Source organism: Hordeum vulgare, chromosome 1H, assembly GCF_904849725.1.
Source record: "Hordeum vulgare subsp. vulgare chromosome 1H, MorexV3_pseudomolecules_assembly, whole genome shotgun sequence".
NCBI classification, from domain to species: Eukaryota; Viridiplantae; Streptophyta; class Magnoliopsida; order Poales; family Poaceae; genus Hordeum; species Hordeum vulgare.
This window is the reverse complement of record NC_058518.1, coordinates 50,850,021-50,860,877: the sequence shown is the minus strand read 5'-3', so window position 1 is coordinate 50,860,877 and position 10,857 is coordinate 50,850,021.

Genomic DNA, 10,857 nt, shown 5'->3' with positions numbered 1-10,857 from the left:
TAATGACTTCACATAGAAAAGAGGTACGAGCAATAAGAAGTGTTGAAAACTAACAAACATAGTGTTAATAATTGGTATGATCAATGCAAAAATACAATAGAGAAGAGGAGATTTACATATAAATACACTATTTTGAACACTTGCTATGATTGTGAGCTCCCATCAAAATAGTATATAATGACCAAGTGTTGAAGCGGGACATGGAAGACAACATAATGATCATGGTTGTTTTTATTTGCATAAAAGTTATATGGTATTGAATCCTTTAACAAGTGATGCTTGCTTAAGATATTTCACTATCCCTAAAGAGTCGCACTAAGTAGAGATGCTACTTGTACATCCATAACCGTTAAACCCAGCCTCTTGCCGTGAGAGTCCACCATACCTACCCATGGATTGAATAAGATCCTTCAAGTAAGTTGTCATTGCTACACAAGGTGATAAAAATTGCCTCTAATCATGTAAGATTTTTTATTGTAAGGTAAAGTAAGCTTTGTACAATCTTGTAATGGTGAAGCAATAAAAGCGATGAAGTGCACAATAAAGTTTGCTATCACAAGGGGCAATATTAAGTGATGTTCCTTTGCATTAAGAGATCGAACATATCAAACGAATAAAAGCTCATCACGACCTCTACTTCCCTGTGCGAAGGGCCTGTCTTTTACATTATTACAAATTTTATATTCTTCAACTCTTTAGCGGCAAGCATTATGTGTTAAGGAAAGATTCAAAAAATATAGCCAGTTGAATGTAGATGATCATGTTCCATTACTGGTGATGTTATTCTGGAGGTAAGTAAGTTGGGTGGCAAGAATAATAAAGCCCCCATCTTCCTATGTGTCCCAAGGAATCACTTGTCCCGAAAATATACAATGTGTGTTAACGATCATAGGGGCTACATCATAGTTGAATATGTGAACTTGCTAGAAATACAAAGCTCTTACATAGACTCTTTTCTCAAGTACAAAAGCTATGATTATCCTAATAACGAATTGCATTGCTTGTTGGTTCTCAATAAAGATTATGCTTCATGTTTATTCAGTTGTGGATAGAATATTACTTGTTTATCAGAAGTTATATGATGAAAAACTTGCTGCTAAGATGTTATTCATGATGATCTCATGCTCGTATTCTGTTTTTATCGACACCTCTCCCTCAAATTGTGTGGTCATTATTTTAGAGCTCGGCTTTTGCTTGAGGGCAAGCGAGGTCTAAGCTTGGGGGAGTTGATAGACTATTTTGCATCATGATTTCTGGTACCTCTTTACTTTGTTCTTGTCCATTTATTCCAAATTATTATGCAATTCTTATGCCTTTTTCTCTGTGAATATGCAAGGAACATCACAATGAGGGAAATATCTGGAAACTGGGATTCTGGACCAAAAAACGAAAGAATAGGCAGAGAAATCACCACACTCAAAATGACTTGAAATTTAACGGAGAATATTTTTGGAATATTTAAGAATTTCTGGAACAAAAATACACCAGAGGAGGGCTGCCAGCTGGGCACAAGCCAACAGGGCGCGACCCAGCTAGCCTGATGGCTTGTGGGGCCCGTGTTGGCCCTCCGACGTCCATCTTCTCCTATATGGTGTGTTTTACCCTAGAAAAATCAGGAGACTACTTTTTGGATGAAGTGCCGCCGTCTCGAGGCGGAAACCTAGGCAGAGGCCCTTTTTCTCTTTGTTAGTGTGATTCTGCCGGGGACATTTCCCTCCGGGAGGGGGAGATCAAAGCCATCGTCATCACCAACGCTCCCTCCATCATGGGTGAACCAATATTCATCAACATCAACACTAGCACCATCTCATCTCCAACCCTAGTTCATATCTTGTGTTCGATCTTTGTCTCAAAACCTCAGATTGGTACCCGTGGGTTGCTAGTAGTGTTGATTACATCTTGTAGTTGATGCTTGTTGGATTAATTGATGAAAGATATCATGTTCAGATCATTTGTCACCATCATTATACGTCTGATTTTGAACATGTTGATGCGGTGTGATTAGTTACTATTGTTCCTGAGGACATGGGATAAGTCTTTGTCACAAGTAATCATGTGAAATTGGCATTCTTTCGATATTTTGATGATATGTATGTTGTTGCTTCTCTTAGTGGTGTCGTGTGAACGTCGACTACACGACACTTCACCGTGTTATGGGCCTAAGGGAAGGCATTGTGGAGTAACAAGTAGATGATGGGTTGCGAGAGTGACAGAAGCTTAAACCCCAGTTTACGCGTTACTTCATAAGGGGCTGATTTGGATCCACATGTTTCATGCTATGGTTATATTTATCTTAATTCTTCTTTCGTAGTTGTGGATGCTTGCACGAGGGGCTAATCATATGTGGGTTGTTGGTTGAAGTAAGCACATCTCCTTAGCACTGGTCCACCCACATATCAAATTATCAAAGTAGTGAACACGGATCTATTCAACATGATGAACATGACTAGATAAAAATCCCCACGTGTCCTCGGGAGCACATTCTTCATATAAGAACACTTTCTGGCCGGTCCTTTACTGTAAAAAGGATTGGGCTACCTTACTGCACCTTAGTTACTATTGTTACTTGTCACGTGTTACGAAATATCTTGCTGCAAAACTAGCTACTACTGTCACTAATAGCACTTGTAGAGAATACCTTGCCGAAAACTACCTATCACCAGTCGTCAACCCGTGCATTCGCACGGTTAACTTTTAATAATAATAGTAAAGAAAGATTAGAATTAAGCCATTTTCAGTTGTCATCATTTTTCTACTACTTAATAATTTCATGGTGGTCGCAGACATGAATTTTCACGGAAGGTTTTATTGATCTCATTATTCTCGTTGACTTATGAAATGACCTAGAGGCACTCATGAAGTAATCCATTCGTCTTAAATTGCTTAAAACAATCTTAAAATAATGACGAAGTTCATATAAAGTACCAATTTCATGCCCCATCTATTATATTACATCCTAAAGATTAATAGTCATTAATATGCAACCTGTCATTCTAATACTTGATACACCAGGTTTCTGCAATTTATTGCATCCTTTCTCTTAAGACATGATTCATTGAATGTGGATTCATTTTCATTCTTACTATACTCATTTTGTGATTCTTCGTCGGAATATATAGACAACATGACATGTGTTCTAGGTTCTAGTATTTTGATGTCTACCACAATGTGTTCTGTTAATTATGATATAGAATTAAGTGTATGGTATTTGGTCCATTTGTAGCAGCTTTGTACAAAAACATGACAATATAGAGCCTCTTAGTGGAAATGGACATTACCTTTAACCTTTTGATTTTGTATCGAAGGATCTATGTCAATATAAAACATAATTTTTCAAAACTGCAATCATGGTAACCATATTTGAGAATATACTCACTCCGGGTGAATGCGAAAATCCACTTGTACTCACATATTTTCTAGATTTGTTTTCTCTGATCATGGATTATAGAATCATTTGCATCAACCAATAATTTTGCAGATCTCCTAATGTTTTTTTCACTTTTGTCTCGAACGTGGTGCACGTGGTTTTTCTACTCGGACGACATATCCCTATCTTAAGTCTGTAACTTGAAATAAAATGCAACATATAGATAGTGCATGATAAACTACTACTCACTAATGAAATAACAAAAAATTTACACTTAGGGTTGTAGAAGTGGTTCCCTCGTTTTGCACTTTCTTGTTGCATTGACCACATCCTATTTAGCATACCACTCATTTGATATACTGATTGAGTTAATCATTCTTCCGCAATAATTTTTCATGTCCATTGTAGGTTAAATTGGCATGCATACAAAAGGAGGGAATACGAATACTAAAAACTAACGATGAAAACCTACTTCCATATTTACATGTAAGTTCAGATATTTCTTTTAGTGTTCTTTTGCAGAATTTATGTTCATGAACTTCCTTGCAAATGAGATTTCAGATTTATTTCCTCTACAATATGATCTTGCCAAAAATTCTTGTTTTTACATGTATATAAATACTCATGTACAGATAATATTACATCTTACTATTGTATAAATCCTATTGTACCACGTCTGGAGCTCAATTGTTTTAGGGGTACCCAAATCAATAAAGAGTTATACACTCATCGTGCATGTAGAGGACATCAAGTATTATCCATTCATCAACCCGAGCAGACGCACGAGCCCTGAATTCAGGAATCTAGTGAACAAAACCAATGTATAAGTAGAGGTCATGGAAAAAGTGCATCGTATATACAATAGAAGACTCAGTAAGTAATCTGGTTTATCAATAGAATAATTTAAAATTACTACCACATCACATTTGAAAAGATTAGGAGAACATGATAAGAAAGCACGACACAATATACCATATATATGTTGAAAGGCAAGACCATCAAGTATCCTTGAGACCTCAATGCCCTGTCCTACACGACCATCAATCGAGCATGGAATATACTGTAACATGATAAGAAAGCACGACACAATACCACATATATGTTGAAAAGCAATACCATCAAGTATCCTTGAGACCTCAATGCCCTGTCCAACACAACCATCAATAAAGCATGGAATTCATAAATATTTGAGATAGTAATTAATCTTGTCTAAATCACATCTGAAAATTGCACTGACCATATCACCACACAATTATTTTGATCCTTGCATAGCTGAAAATGTATGATTCCCTTCTCAATCTAAGTAAACAATCTATCAGTCTACTTATATCATGAATCCTAGTTATAACGACTTAAATTTGATCTGTATTTGCAAACTGGGAGCAAACCAGCTTCACACATCTAAACTAATCCGACAACTGTTTGTAAAAACAAATAAGAAAGCAATCAAATTTGACACATAAAAGAACACAAACTTTTGAAGATTACTACTTATTTACTCTTTGATATGACTTGATCTCCATTTTTGTTTCGATAAAAATGACTTGATCTCCATGATCCCAAGATTATACGCAAGAACATTGGTGATTGAATGATCCTTATCTCCGAGAGCACACCAGATCCATGCCCAAACAGACTTGCGGGGGAGAGAGAAGGCATGGAGTTGATGGAAAGATTATATGTGAAAACATTGGGGATTGAATTCTGGGAGACCACAACCCTACCAAAAGGACATGATATATAAAATCAATGATCCTTATCTCTGAGAGCACACTACATCCATGCCCAAACTTACTTACGGGGGAGACAAATTCCATCCATATGGCAAGATTGCCTTCTATTTTTTTAACCAGGAGATAAGAGACGGTGAAATAGCAGATAGATTGTGATGGAAATAGTATCTCCTTGGACAGGCTTTACATGAAAGCAAACCTGATCGAGAAACGGCACTGTAGGATCCATACGATTGCACCACCATCTATTAGATAACAGCAGCAGGCCAGCAGCGCATGCACGATCCATGTGTTGGCATCACCATCTCACTAACAATGTTGGCGTCATGGCGTGCACGATCCATGCGACAGCATCACCATCTCATTGACAACGACGGAGACTCGGCATGCATGATCCATGCGACGGCATCATCATCTCATCGGCAATGGCGGCGGCGATCCATGCAACGGCATCACCATCTCATCGATAACGACGGTGGCTCGGCGTGCATGATCCACGCGAAGGCATCATCATCCCGTAGGCAATGGCGGCGGCATAGCATGTGTGTGCTGATTAGTTTACACGTGAAGGTAATGGCTGGACGTGCACAGCCACGATTGAGACCCTTCGTAGCAATTTTGTGTTGGGCCGTATAGAGCATGGTTACTACTCTACAAACGTGAGATGAATGGACTGTGGGCCTTCTATTTTTATTTGGCCGAATTAAGTAATTTCCGCCAAAAGTTACATTTATTTCAAAAAAAATTACATGGGTTAATCTGAACCGTAATAACTTGGTCCCACCAGATAAACAACTCGTAATTTCTGATTAATGTGGAAATTTATTGAGAGTCTAGAGTTCGTAAAAAAATTATATGGGTTAATCTAAACCGTAATAACTTGGTCCCACCAGATAAACGGCTACTAATTTCTGATTAACGTGGGAATTTATTGAGAGTCTAGAATTAGTATAGGTATAGATTTCCTTCTGCTCCTCGTTGGGTTCGACACTCTTACTTATCAAAAGGACTACGATTGATCCCCTATACTTGTGGGTCATCAGTCCCAGGCCAAACCCAACACGCTCGGGGTCACCCTGGGACGCGGGCCGAACATTTTGGCGCGAAAAATCTCAGGGCCCGCTGAGTCAGCGACTGGCGCACGCGATCTTCGTCCTCATCGCCTCGTTTCCCACGGGAAATAATGCGAAGGTTGTGCATGATGTCTACTACACAACCTTCTTCTTGTAGACTCATGTTGGGCCTCCAAGCGCAGAGTTTTGTAGGACAGTAGCAAATTTCCCTCAAGTGGATGACCAAAAGTTTATTAATTCTCGGGAGGCGTAGGATGAAGATGGTGTCTCTCAAGCAACCCTGCAATTAAATAACAAAGAGTCTCTTGTGTCCCTAACACACCCAATACAATGGTAAATTGTATAGGTGCATAGTTCGGCACAGAGATGATGATACAATTGTAATATGGATTGTAGATGTAGGTTTTTGTATCTGAAAATATAAAGACAACAAGGTAACAAATAGTAAAAATGAGCACAAACGGTATTGCAATGCTTAGAAACAAGGCCTAGGGTTCATACTTTCACCAGCGCAAGTTATCTGAACAATACTAACATAGTTCAATCATATATAAACCCCTCACATGCGACAAAGAGTTCACTCGAAAGTCATAAATAGCGGACAACAAATAAAGAAATTATCGTAGGGTACGAAACCACCTCAAAGTTATTTTTTCGATCAATCTTCCCTATATGTGTCACGAACAGCCCTAGAATTCGTACTAAAATAACACCTTAAGATACACATCAACCAAAACCATAATGTCACCTAGATACTCCAATGTCACCAAAAGTACCCATGGGCTTGATTATACGATATGCATCACACAATTTCAGATTCATCATGTTCAATCCAACACAAAGAACTTCAAAGAGTGCCCCAAAGTTTCTACCGGAGAGTCAAGACGACAACATGTGCCAACCCCTATGCGTAGATCCACAAGGTCACGGAACCCGAAAGTTGACCACCAAAACATACATAAAGTGGATCAATAGAAAACCCCATTCTCACCACAGATATACCATCGCAAGACATACATCTAGTGTTCTCAACCTTAAAGAATTAATCCGATAAGAAAACTCCAAAGGGAAAACTTAATTCATTACGAGAACATACATAGGGGAAAACTCCATATGATTCATCTATATTAATAAAGCTCGCGATACATCAAGATCGTGCCATCTCAAGAACACGAGAGAGAGAGAGAGAGAGAGAGAGATCAAACACATAGCTACTGGTACATACCCTCAGCCCCGAGGGTGAACTACTCCCTCATCGTCATGGAGACCATCGGGATGATGAAGATGGCCTCCGATGATGGTTTCCCCGTCCGGCAGGGTGTCGAAACGGGCTCCTGATTGGTTTTTTATGGCTTTGGAGGCTTGCGGCAGCAGAACTCCTGATGTAGGTTTCTTTTAGGAGGTTTGGGTATTTATAGGAGTACTTAGCATTGGAATCATGTCAGGAAGGTTCTCAAGTAGGTCACAAGCCACAGGGCCGCTGCTAGGTGGGGTGGTCGTGCCTGGCAGGCTTGTGACCTTCTGGTCCATTTCTTCGCCCAGCTCTTCGCTCGAGTATTTTTTTATATTTTCCAAAAATATTCTCCGTAATTTTTCAGCCCATTCCGATAACACTTATTTCTACAAAAAATGACACCATGGTAGTTCTGCTGAAAACAGCGTCCGTCCGGGTTAGTTCTAATAAAATAATATCAAAATCATATAAAATTATTGTAAGCATGGCATGAATACTTCATAAATTATAGATACGTTGGAGATGTATCAGTGCCGTCGGTCAGCATTCCATTGATTCACGGGCGGCGCAGTGAAGGCGCGGTGACGCGCATCCCATCGGTTCATGCCATGCGTTCACACGCCGCCGCTCAGCGTGCCCGCCCGCTCGCGGCTATATAAGGCGCTCTCTCCCCGCCGGTGGCCACACACCTCTCTCGTCAACGAACTCTCCTATCCTTCTTCGTCACCGGCGCCTCCTCTCCCTTTTCCTCCCCAAAAGATGGTCGAACTCTTCCCCGGCAATAGAGCGGCAGTCAATGGCTTCGGCCGCCGTCACCTCCGCGAGGATGAGGCCCACCTTCTCTACGAGGCGGACTACCCGGCGCCGCCGGACATGCGGGTGCTGGGGTCATGGAGGCTAAGCGTCGGCGGAGTCCCGGTGCAATCGCCACCGGACATGCTGGTGCCAGGGTCATGGAGGCTGAGCGTCGGTGGAGTCCCGATGCCACCGCCGCCCTCTAGAGCTGACCGTCGGGCGGAGATCGCATGCATCTGGTCGTTGTTGTCGGAGAGCTCGCGCAACTTGCCGAGGTACGCTCCCGACAGGAACATGCTGTGGACGGCGTACTTCGAACTCGGGCATGCCGACTAGCTCGCCGCCACCAACGGGGTCAAACCACGCGGCCGCCACAACTCCGAGGGGTGCCGCCAATGGTGGGGAGTCCCCGGCCGCACATTGGAGGTTGTTCTCGAGCACCTCGAGGGCGGCAAGTTGCCGAGGTACGACTACCCACTGCCACCCGCCTTCTCCGGCCTCCACGGCAGCTCGTGGACGCCGAGGCAGATGGAGACAGTGTCGTGCTCGTCGTCCGGCTCCTGCTCCCGCTCCTCCGAGTCACCGACGTTCCTCCCCGTGAAGCCAAAGCCGTAGGAGAAGCCGCTCGGGCGGCGCATGCGCAGCGCCAGCATCGTCATCAATGAGCCCGGCGCTTCTTCCCGCCTCACGAAGCTGAAGACGAAGCTGTGACTCCTCCCCATCAAGAAAGAGCACTTGGCCATGGCTGCCGACGACGAGACCGCTCTCAAATGGTCGCGGGACAACTACGTCCGGGAGAAGGTGGAGCGCGAGCGCCGCACTCTGGAGGAGATCGCCGCCCGATGCCGTAGCCGCAAGGAGGGCGGCATTGTCATCCTCGACGACAGCGACAAGGAGGCGCTGGGGCCTCCCAAACCCGTTCGCCACGGTGACCCAGGGCAGAGGTGCAGCAAGGACGGCGGTGGAGGCAGGATGATGACGGCGACGACGATGGCTGTGACTACACCAATTTCTACTACCTTCTCGACACGTAGAAGGCGGCGGCGGCAGGCAACGGCGATGTAGTTTAGTTTAATTATGTTTTTATTTCACTTTGGTACAAATTTTAATGGAAATTGTGAATTTCCTTCAAATTTGACTCGGTTTTGGCCAAATTTGGGACGATTTTATTTTTTTCCAAAAAATAGTTCGGGCGACCTTTGAGGGGTGACTAGGAACCCAAGCCCCCCTGCCGATTTTTTCGTCGTCGCGCCCCCAGACGACGCTATTTCACGCCCCTAGGGGCCGGATGGTTGAAGATGCTCTTATCACCTCTTGCACGATGCAAGTTCTCACAAGAATGCAGTTTTCAAAGCATGCTCTTCCAAGATGTTGTGCCAAGATACCGGAGATCATATCTGGGCGCCAAAGTGCCTTTGTGGGCGGTAGACTGATCACCTATAATGTTCTTGTGGCATATGAGCTAACACACTTCTTGATGAATAAAAAAGGAGGGAAGGAGGGGTATGCAACTATGAAGGTGGATATAAGTAAAGCGTATGACCGTGTCGAGTGGAGTTTCTTTCGGGGCATGCTTACCAAGGTGGGGTTCTGCCAACAGTGGGTTGAGCTTATCATGATGTGTGTGTCCACTGTAAAATACAAGATTGAGGTGAATGGTGCCTTGACTATACAATTTGCACCATCGAGGGGGCTGTGCAAGGGGACCCACTGTCCCCCTACATGTTTGTTATTTGTGCAGAAGGACTGTCAGCACTATTGCGGGATGGGGAGGAGAGAGGAGTCATAAGTGGTATCAAGGTGTGCCCTGCTGCATCCAATGTATATCATTTGTTCTTTGCGGATGACTAGTTGTTGTTCATTAAGGCGACACATCAAGAAGCTCAGATGCTGAAGGGGATCCTCGAGCTCTACGAGAACTACTGAGGGCAGTGTATTAATGTTGAGAAAAGTGCGACCAGATTCAGCGTAAACGTGGACGATGAGATAATTAAATCGATCATGGATGCCTTGGGTATAACGAATATGGTATGGAATGATCGCTATTTGGGTCTGCCGCTTCATGTTGGCCATTCAGTGAAGGGAACTTTTGCCTATATTAAGGACAAAATCTGGGAGACGATGCAAGGTTGGATCGAGAAGTTAATCACAAAGCCGTAGAAAGAGGTGTTGGTGAAGGCGATAGCACAAGCGATCCCAAACTTTGCAATGTCATGCTTTTACATTACAAAATGGCTTTGTGAGGAAATAAGCTCGATGATTGGGAGGTATTGGTGGAGCTAGCAAGACAAAGAAAACAAGATTCAATGGATTGGGTGGAGGCGATTGATCAAACCGAAGGGGGCAGGCGGACTCGGGTTCAGGGATATCCACAATTTCAATGTGTCCATGTTGTCTAAGTAGGTGTGGAGACTTATCCAAAACCCGAATGCCTTGTGTGCGAGGGTGTTGAAGGCTCAATACTACCCTGACGGGAATATCATGGAGGCCAAAGCGGGTCATGCAATTTCCTACGCGTGGAGGAGTTTGTTGCATGGTGCTGATCTGGCGAGGCAAGGGTATATATGGAGGATTAGCAGTGGATCAAAGGTGAACATATGGCAGGATCCTTGGATCCCGAGGGCCTAGTCGCGGGGTGTCATTACGCCAAGAAAT